This window comes from Stegostoma tigrinum, chromosome 41 (assembly GCF_030684315.1).
Source record: "Stegostoma tigrinum isolate sSteTig4 chromosome 41, sSteTig4.hap1, whole genome shotgun sequence".
Classification (NCBI taxonomy): Eukaryota; Metazoa; Chordata; class Chondrichthyes; order Orectolobiformes; family Stegostomatidae; genus Stegostoma; species Stegostoma tigrinum.
In genome coordinates, this window is record NC_081394.1 from 15,850,991 (window position 1) to 15,861,865 (window position 10,875).

Sequence of the window (10,875 nt, forward strand, 5' to 3'; positions counted from 1 at the left end):
GCCTCTCCAACAATTATTTTAATTTTTGTCAAACACTGCCTAACTTAAGATTCGTTCTTAGTACCCAGGATCTGATGGACACTTCTACTTTCCTCTAAAAGACTGTCCCTTTCTACAATACCCAAAATGAAATATCTGTTTTAGAAAGGAATAGCTGCAGGAGATTTCCGAGCTGCTTTCTTACCTTTCCTGAGAACCACCCATCTACCTGACTGATCCTGTTCTCTACTCACGTCTCTAAATCTACTAGCCATCTCACTCTGTCTCTCTTGTACGCTCTCAATGTCATTAAGCCTAAAAAGAGCTCGCATGAGCACCTTTTACATTAAATACTTTACCCAAATAACTAGTATTAAGCAAGCAAAAAATGAAATAAGAAACCATATCAGACACATAAATCTTAAAAAAAAATCAACCACTTCACTGCAACAATCGAATTTAGAAAAAAAATCTCAAGTGCTGCTGTTCAAGTGGTCCAGGCGCTTGATAAAAAAAGAGATTTCACTCCAGGGTCACCCTTGTGATGACCTCTTCAAAAGCTCAGCAAATACAGCTGTTTTTCTTAAAGAAAAGGCTCTCCCCTACAATTTAAAACAAAATCTCTTTAGCGGTGTTAAAAATAATCTATCCTTCTACGTGTTTAATTTTACGGAAAATGAAAGCCCAAGCTTTAATGTAGGCCTCTCCTAAAGGTTCATTAAAAAAAAGTCCCGCTCTTTTCTTGGGGGATTTTTTAATTGCGTTTCTGTCTCTTAAAAAAAGTCCAAAAATGTATCAAAATAAAAATTCTTAAACTACTGAAATGTAATAACTGTAAGAATTCCAGAAGTCAGATATTTGTAGTCCTTTCTAAAAATTCCACGAACACAACTCCATTTGAAAATGTAACACGCTTTTGATTTGCGTTTTTGACTATAAAAGCATCAAAAATGAATTAGAAATAAAAATCTTACACTAATAAACTGTAATAACCATAAGAAATCTAGCAGTAAATGAGGAGATATATCAGCAATCCGAAGAGCAGCAGGAAGAGCCATGCTTCTCTCAGTTTGCTATTTTGGACTCCTGCCTGGCAGGGCCTCATGGTGGTAGTAGGCCTGGAGCAAGGACATCTGCTCCCGGAGAGTGGAGCCAGGCACTTTCCCAAGGCCTTAGAAGGGAAAAATGTGTGTTCCAGGCTCCCCAGGTGACATACTTGGGCTACAGAGTGGACAAGACCAGCTTCCACCCATTGGAAGGCAAAGTGAGGCTGATCAAATGTGCCCCAGCTCCCATATCTGTACTGGATGTTACGTCATTTCTTGGGCTGGTAAATTATTATGAAAAGTTCATGATGGCCTCCATCTTGGCATCTAACCCTAAAGAAAAGGGTCAGTTTGGGACCCGGTGGCACAGGAAAGCTCTCGCTTTCTGGGGAGTGAAGAAACAGCAATCATTCTCCAAGGTGTTGACACACTGTGATGCCAAGATGCAATGCCATCCCTGCCACATCAAGGTGGTATTAGCTCAGCGGTGATCCAATGGAGAGGGGCACACAATAGCTTAAGAATCCAGGACTTTGGCTAATGCAGAGTGTAAATACATTCAGATAGAGAAAGAAGGATTGGAGGTCAAGGTGGCTCAGTGGTTAGCCCTGCTGCCACACAGAGCCAAGAGCCTGGGTTCGATTCCACCCTCGGTTGACTGTCTGTGTGGGGTTTGCACAGTCTCCTCATGTCTGCGTGGGTTTTCTCCGGGTGCTCTGGTTTCTGGGTGCTCCGGTTTCCTCCCACAGATGTGCAGGCTAGGTGGATCGGCCATGGGAAATTTCCCATAGTGTTCAGGGATGTGTAGGTTAGGTGGATGGGTCTGGGTGGGATGTTCTGAGAGTCAGCGTGGACTTGTTGGGCCGAAGGGCCTGTTTTCACACTGCAGGGATCCTATGATTCTAATGTCATTTTTTAATTCAGGAAGTTCCAGCAATCCCTTTATGGGTGAGAATTTATGCTGATCATGGACCACAAACCCCGACTGGGTCTGTTTAAATTAAACAAGGCCATGCTACCTGAAATAGCTCCACAGACACTGGGATCCCATCACCAAGTCACTCTTTATTCACATGTACACTGTACACGAGACTGACCCAGTGGGAGCAGGGTCCCTGAGAGTCCCGTTTATATCTGTCAGTCAGGGTGCCCTGATTGGACCAGGTTCACAGTCCCAATCAGGAAAGTCGTGTTCCATGAGATCCATTCTATGGCTTCAATCCATTACAACCCTCCAGATCCTGAGATGTAGGCCCGTGCTTTTTCCTGTAGCTTCTCCTGGGGCATTTTCACACCAGGCCCAGTTTCTCCGACAACAAAAACAAAGTTGCTGGAAAAGCTCAGCAGGTCTGGCAACATCTGTGGAGGAGAAAACAGAGTTAACGTTTCGGGTCTGGTCACCCTTCCTCAGAAGGGTCCAGCAACTTTGTTTTTGTTCCTGATTGACAGCATCCGCAGTTCTTTCGGTTATTATCCAGTTCCTGCGGCTCAGCCTCGTGATGGGCGGCATGTACCAGACAGAAGCCTGCCACTTGCACCTGGATTGTCTCACAAGAAATTAATTCTTTGTCGGGGGTAATGCCATTGAGCTGCGACATCTGCCTCATCCACAGAGATTTCCTCAACACTATGCAGAAGAGGAGAACACACACCGTCCCCATGGTTTAGACACCCTGAAACCTTCTCTCCTTAGAGGAGGAGGGTAGCCGGCACTGGCGTATCTTCTGCCATCTCACAATCACCTCCACTGCAAGCTGTGCCCCTCACCCCGGCCAGGTCAGGTTTAACCTGGTGTGGAGCCTACTCCCCATTAGCAGCCCTACTGGACCTATCCCTGTAGGAGTGTGTGGCATGGTTCTATGACCAAACAGGAACCGGGCGGCTTTGTGTGGCATGATGCTGTAGCCTGCTGCTTTAAGCCCTTGCACTGCTCTTTCTGCTCAGGTGGTATGGGACTGCCTGAACATGCCAAGTGCCATTTAACTTTAGGGAATACTCAAATCCCGCATTGGTCAATGATGGCCCACTGTCTGTGACCAACATTTCTGGGAGTCTGTGTATTGAAAGAGACACTAAGAACTGCAGATGCTGGACTGAGAGATAACACAGTGTGGAGCTGGATGAACACAGCAGGTCAGGCAGCATGAGAGGAGCAGGAAAGCTGATGTTTCGGGTCAGGACTCTTCTTCAGGAAATCTTCAGCTCCACACTGTGTTATCTCTGACTCCAGCATCTGCAGTTCTTTCATAGAAAATTTTTCATAGAATAACTACAGCGTGGAAACAGGCCCTTTGGCCCAACAAGTCCATACTGACCCTCAGAGCACCGCTCCCACACCCATCCTCCGATAACCCACATCATTTACACATCCCTGGGCACTATGGGGCAACTTAGCATGGCCAATCCACCCTAACCTGCAAATCTTTGGACTGTAGGAGAGAACTGGAGCACCCGGAGGAAACCCACGCAGACACAGGGAGAATGTGCAAACTCCACACAGACAGTTACCTGAGGCTGGAGTCGAACCCAGGCCCCTGGCACTGTGAGGCTGCAGTGCTAACCACTGAGCCACTGTGCTGCCCCTATTCTGTTTATTTCTGAGCTCCCTTCTCCCTCCCCCTTTTCTGAAGAAAGGTCCAGACCAGAAACATCAGCTTTGCTGCTCCTCTGATGTTGCCTGTCCTGCTGTGTTCCTCCAGCCCCACACCGTGTTATCTCTGTATTGAAAGAGATGACCACTTTTTGTATTGTTGTCCCTGTGTTTGCTGAATGAACATCCAATCACTCTGAGTGGATGTTTACAATGACTAAACATATAGTGCCCATGAAAAGACCTGCATCGTCAACATGAAACTGAGACCAGGGTTTGCATGACCATTCCCAGAAACGTGGGCGAGATGCCGGTGGTAAGTGTTGCCCTTGTTCGCGCTCTGGGTACTGCCCCATCAATGTGACCATGTCCATCCTGGCCACCAGAAATTATTAGTTGCCAACATCTTCGTTTTGAAAAGGCCGCGGACAGCCCCAGTGGCCAGCGTTTACTCGGGACAATCACTCTTGCTCCCCCTAACCGTGTGCCATCCTCTGTTGTGATCTGGTCTCTCCAGGTTTCGGATCTGGTTGTGATCTCCTCCTGCGACCCCCATCACCACCAGCTATTTTAGCTTTGCTAGGGTGGGATCCTCTCTGTGACCACAGTCAGCCGTGGCCCGAAGGGTGTCCCCAAACTTTAAAACCAGAACGGGCGTTTCCAATGTTGGCACCACCAGTGGGAGGCTGATCAAGGCATCTGCATTTGCCACGTGGCCTCCCAGATGCTGTTACAACATGAACAGTAGGCACTCAGTGACCCAGGCTGCACCCAGCTTGAAGCTATGGGTGAGCCCTACCAGGGGTTTATGGTCCACTATTGGTTACAGATTTATGCCCATAAAGGGGTTGGTGGAACTTGTGCCAAAACTTCCTTCTCCATCTGGGCATATCTTCCCTCGACATCAGCCAAAGTGTGGGAAGCGAGCAGTGTCAGATGTTCCTCTCTGCAGGATGAGCCAACCCTGCCACGATACTGTACGGGGAGGCATCTCATCGGCAGCACCACATCTCACTAGTGGTTGTTGTTGGCTAACACCTTGGACAACGGGAGCTGCTTTCTTTCACTTCCCTAAAGGCTGCAGCTTGGCTACGCCCCAGGCTGGCCCTTTAACAATTTAGCAGGTGTAAGGGCTCCAAGCTGGAGGCCACCAGCTCAGGTAAAGGCCTAAACTCTGGTACAGATGTGGGAGCTGGGGTTCCTTTGATCCCCCTCACTTTCTCTTCCGACAGGCGTCACCCAGCCTTGCCCACTCTGTAACCCCAAGTTGGTAACTGGGGGAACACTCATTTTCCCAGCCGGAGGCGTACACCCACCCGGTAGAAATGTTTGAGCACTACATCCAAGTTCTCCAAACACTCTTTATCAGTCTTTCCCATCATCCAGCCTGGGCCAGCCCTTGTAATAAAAACCCGAAAGAACTGCAGATACTACAGAATCAGGAGCAGAAACAGAAGTTGCTGGAAAAGCTCAGCAGATCTGGCAGCATCTGTGAAGAAAAACAAAAATCAGAGTTAACATTTCGGGCCCGGTGACCCTTGTGCAGAACTCACTTGAAACGTTAACTCTCGCTTTGTTTTTCTCTTCACAGATGCTGCCACAGCTGCTGAGCTTTTCCAGCAACTTTCCGCTTTTGTTCCTTGTAAGATGTTCTCTGCGGTCCACAGGAAACGGGCATGGGCTGATGATACCCCAAGTTCAGCCTTCTGTATTGATATAAACCCTGTTGGGAGTTAAACATATCCCCGGGGCTCCTCATCCAGCCACAAATGCAGGTCGGCACGGCTCTTGCCCAGCTTTGTGAAGGAAAGACTCACCCCTGCCCATTTATCATGGAAGCCCTCGTTACCAGGGATCAGGTATTTATTCAGCTGCGAGAGCAGTTTACTTAAAGTTTGCTCAAAGTCCCCAGAAAAGGTGAGCCGTCCAGCTGGGCCTCACAATCGGTATGTCCGTTGCTGTCCATTCTGCAAACTGGTAATTCCTTCACTTTCCAGCCTCCTGATTTCTGCCCCTACTTTTGCCCATGAAGCTGTTCAGAATCGTGGGATTGCTGATGGGTCAAGTTGGCCTTGGTCCCCCTTTGATAGACCTTCCTGAAAAACATCTGGGTATTTAATTAGGATTTCACTCCGGCAGCCGCTTTTTAATTGAAAAATGTTGAGCCAATCAAGGTGAATCTTTCTCAGGAGATTCTGCCCCTTCAGGCTCGGGCCAGAGACTCTGTGGTAACTGAACCAATTGCTTGTCGGAGGAGACTGGAACAAGAGTCATACCCATCCCTGGGATAGGTGCCTGGGATAGGCCCCTGGGATAGGTCCCTGGGATAGGCCCCTGGGATAGGTCCCTGGGATAGGCCCCTGGGATAGGCCCCTGGGATAGGTCCCTGGGATAGGCCCCTGGGATAGGTCCTCAGCCTGGCTGAGGTCTTATGCAAACTTTATGGTCAGTAAGGACTGGTCTCACAATCACTGAACCAGCTGCACCGATTTCCACCTCCGTTAGAACCTGGTGGCCATTTAACCAGAGGTTTATTTCGGTTGGTTCGGATTTGGATGTTGCGAAGCAATGTAACTGTCCCAGACCAGATATAGGTGGACTTCCCGTGATGTGCACTCTCCTGGATGCTAACCTGTGAGTTCTCTTCCACAACTCAGGTCCAGTGGGACTCTGTTACTGTCTCGAGTCTGCAGACCAGCAGCAACTACAATGCTTTGCTGGCCTGCATACTGAGGGAAATGTTAATTGTTTGGCAGGGGCTTGGCTATGTTTTGGGGTTTTGCTGGGGGATGGCGCAGACTCCCACTGTTAAGGGTGTGCCCTGTGTGAGGCGCTGTAATTGCCTTCGCTCAAGTGATGTTTCCCCAAAGCTCAGTCAGCCAGGAGAGTGCACCCACTTACTACACGTTCCAAATGACAGAGCTAGTTGTAGTGCCTTTTGGAAGTCCAGTTGGGTCCTGGCTAGTAGGCACTTCTGCGTGGCTACTTTGTTAATCCCACAGGCCAAACAGTCTCTTGGCATCTCATTAAGGGTTAAACCTCATGCCCCTGCCATGCATCATCAAAAATCCTGATACAGATTCCCCTGGTTCTCGGGCAGGATTGACTGCCATGAGGGGTCATAGTTTTAAGGTGTTAGGAGGAAGGTATAGAGGAGATGTCAGAGGGAGGTTCTTCACCCAGAGAGTTGTGAGCGCATGGAATAGTTTACCAGTGGTAGTCGTGGAAGCGGAGTCATTAGTGACGTTTAAGCGACTGCTGGACATGCACATGGACAGTAGTGAATGCCCTGGGGAAAAGTCTCTGGCTATCGACTCTATCCATGCCTCTCATTACCTTGTACACCTCGATCAGGTCACCTCTCTTCCTCCTTCTCTCCAGAGAGAAAAGTCCGAGGTCAGTCAACCTCTCCTCGAAGACAAGCCCTCCAGTCAGGCAGCATCCTGGTAAACCTCCTTTGCACCCTCTCCAAAGCCTCCAAACCTTTCCTATAATAGGGCGACCAGAACTGGACACAATATTCCAAGAGTGGTCTCACCAGGGTTTTGTAGAGCTGCAGCATAACCTCGCAGCTCTTAAACTCAATCCCCCTGTTAATGAAAGCCAAAACACCGTATGCTTTCTTAACAACCTTATCCACTTGGGTGGCAACTTTGAGGGAGCTATGCACTTGAACGCCAAGATCCCGCTGTTCCTCCACACTGCCGAGAATCCTGTCTTTAATCCCATATTTAGCATTTAAGTTCGACCTTCCAAAATGCATCACTTCGCATTTATCCAGGTTGAACTCCATCTGCCATTTCTCAGCCCAGCTCTGCATTCTGTCAATGTCTCGCTGAAGCCTGCAATAGCCCTCGATACTATCAACGGCACCTCCAACCTTTTGTGTCATCAGCAAACATACTAACCCACCCCTCAACCTGCTCATTCAAGTCATTTATAAAAACTACAAAGAGCACAGGCCCAAGAACAGAGCCCTGTGGGACACCACTCAGCACTGACCTCCAGGCAGAATACTTACCATCTATAACCACTCTCTGCCTCCTGTCAGCCAACCAATTCTGAATCCAGACAGCCAAATCACCCTGTATCCCATACCTCCTGACTTTATGAATGAGCCTGCCTTGGGGAACCTTATCAAATGCCTTGCGGAAGTCCATGTACACACCACATCCACTGCTCGACCCTCGTCAACCTGTCTCGTGACTTCCTCAAAGAACTCAGTAAGATTTGTAAGGCATGACCTGCCCCTCTCAAAGCCATGCTGACTCCCTGTAATCACGCTATGCTTTTCCAAATAGTCATAAATCCTATCCCTCAGAATTCTTTCCAAAACCTTGCTGACCACAGACATAAGACTGACTGGTCTGTAATTTCTAGGGATTTCCCTATTCCCTTTCTTGAAAAGAGGAACAACATTTGCCTCCCTCCAATCTTCCGGTATGACTCCTGTGGAGAGTGAGGAAGCAAAGATCTTCGCCAGCGGCTTAGCAACCTCCTTTCTCGCTTCCCGGAGCAACCTAGGATAAATCTGGTCTGGCCCTGGGGACTTATCAGTCTTAATGTTAGCCATATTTATATATGTCAGTGTGATTGTTTCAGTAAAACGGTGTGGCTGTGTATTTGTCTGTATCAGTGTACCAGTGTGACAGTTTATATGAGTCAGTGTGTGTCAGCCTCAGTGTGAATGTACGTGCCTGTGCATGTGTGTGTGTGTGTGTGTGTGTGTGAGAGAGAGAGACAGAGTGTGTGTGTGTGTGTGAATGTGAGTGTGTGTGTGTGTGAGAGAGAGAGAGAGAAAGACAAAGTGTGTATGTGTGTGTGTGAATGTGAGTGCATGAGCGTGTGTCTGTGTATGTGTGTGTGTATTTGAGTGTGTGTGTGTATGTATGTGAGTGTGTGTGTGTTTGTGTGTGTATGTATGTGAGTGAGTGTGTGTATATGTCAGTGTGTGTGGGAGACACTGTGTGTCTATCTGTGAGAGATTGTGTGCATCAGTGTAAGAGTCTAACTGAGTGAGTCTTGTCAGTCATTGTGTGTGTGCATATGAGAGTGAGTTACTGTGAAAGAGTCCGATAGAGTCAGTGAATGTGTGCTTGTGTGTGAGTGTGAGTGTATTCATGTGAGTATGAGAGTCAGTGTGTATGTGTCTGTGTGTGACAGCGAGTGTGTGTGAGTGACAGGAAGTGTCTATGTGTGTTTATCTGCCTGTGATTGTGTATCTGTGTGAATCTCAGTGTGTTTGTGTCAGTCTGATTGTGTGTGAGGGCACACCTGTGTGTGTGCACCAGAGAGTACGTGTGCGCCTGTTAATGTGTGTGTTTGCACCTGTAGCGTACAACAGTGTGAGTGTGTGACAGTGTGTAATTGCTTGTGTGGGTGTTAGAGTGTGCCTAGGCGTGTGACAGTGTATATCTGTGTGTGTATGTCAGTGTGCCCATGTCTATGTGTGGGTGTCTGTCTGTCTGTCTGTGTGTGTCAGTGTGAGCCTGTTTCCCATCTTGTGCCTGTTTCCCAGCTTGTTAAAAGCCCAGCGTTGTCCAGCCCAGCACATTCCCTGTGCTGCTGCACACCCAGCTCCTAGGTAACTGCAGTGTGTGTGAGAGAGAGAGAGAGAGAGAAAGGCTATTCAGACTGAGAGTCCCGAGGCCCCTTGTCTTCCCCCCACCTTCTCCCTCCCTCACGCAGAGAGAGAGAGAGAGAGAGAGAGAGAGAAAACAGCCTGGCCAGCCGCTGGCTCTCCCCCCACCCTCAGCCCACTGCCCACCAGCAGGGCACCATGCTCGGCCTGGGAAGGCTGCAGATGGAGCTGGCCTCTTGCTGCATTCGCTCATCCCTGAGGAGTTGCGGGCCTTGAGTGATCCACGGAGAGAGAGAGAGAGAAAAGGAGAGCGAGAGAGACACACACAGAGACAGAGAGGAGATGCTGTCTGTGCATCGAGTCCTGTTTGCACCCAGGAGGGAGGCAGGGCCAGAGACTGGGACATTACAATCCTGAAGGCAGTGTCTGCTGGAGAGACAGAAACAGAGGGTGCTGCATCTGGAAGAAGACTCCTATCAGCATTTGGCAGCCACAGATCTTCCAAGGAGTCAGCGTGGGATTTCCTTGTTCCCTGTGTCTGTGTGGGTGGAGGAGGAACAGGCAGACAGAAAGAGACAGAGAGAGGGGTTGAGGTTTATTTTCCAACCCTCCCCTCTCTCCTTTCTCCCCGGCTGCGGTCATTATCCTCGCTGGCTTGAAGATGGGACGTTACCTGCCCCCACCACCTCCTCCTCTTCTTCACCCACCCTCTCGTTGGCCGTGGTCGCGGACACCGGTTCCCTGCTGCCTGGAGGAGACGGTGTGAGCGAAAAAATAATAAAGAAGGACAGGCCAGGATTGTGTGCTGACCTGCAGGAGGAGGGAGAGAGAGAGAGAGAGAGAGAGAGAGAGAGAGTCTGCTTTGAACGCCAAGAGGGCCTACTTCATTCCTGCCATTCTCAGGTACTTCCCCAAAAACACACACACACACTCACTCACACTCACACAGTGACCACACTCACACACATACACACTCACTCACACTCACACAGTGACACACTCACACACATACACACTCACTCACACTCACACAGTGACACATACACACACACTCACTCACACTCACACAGTGACACACTCACACACATACACACTCACTCACACTCACACAGTGACACATACACACACACTCACTCACACTCACACAGTGACCACACTCACACACATACACACTCACTCACACTCACACAGTGACACATACACACACACTCACTCACACAGTGACACACTCACAGTGACCACACTCACACACACACACACACACACTCACTCACACAATGACCATACTCACACACATGCACACACTTACAGTCACACAGACACACTCACACACACACACACACAGTCACACAGACACGCTCACACACATGCACACACTTACACACAGTCACAGAGACACACACACATGCGCGCACACCCAGATACACACACTCACTCACTCACATGCATACATGCGCGCACACACACACGTGCACACATACACACACCCACATGTGTCCATGTGGACACGCACACAGACAGGCACACACATAGACATGCAGGTACACAGACATGTGTACATGTGGGCACACACATCCACGGATAGACAGACAGACACACACACAAGCAGACACATACACAGGCTCTCACACACACACACACACACTCACACAAACATATTCATGCACACACAGACACAT

General features: G+C 49.0%; 1 protein-coding gene across 4 annotated transcripts in view; it reads left to right on the forward strand.

Annotated features, from left to right (window-relative positions):
- Nucleotides 1-9,105: 9,105 nt before the first annotated feature.
- Nucleotides 9,106-10,875, forward strand: part of grik5 (glutamate receptor, ionotropic, kainate 5) — a 156,173-nt gene continuing 154,403 nt past the window's right edge. For all 4 annotated transcript variants that reach the window (XM_059641314.1, XM_059641315.1, XM_059641316.1 and 1 more), the window contains exon 1: nucleotides 9,106-10,099. The gene's annotated coding sequence lies outside the window, so the exon portion shown is untranslated. The remainder of the gene's footprint in view (nucleotides 10,100-10,875) is intronic.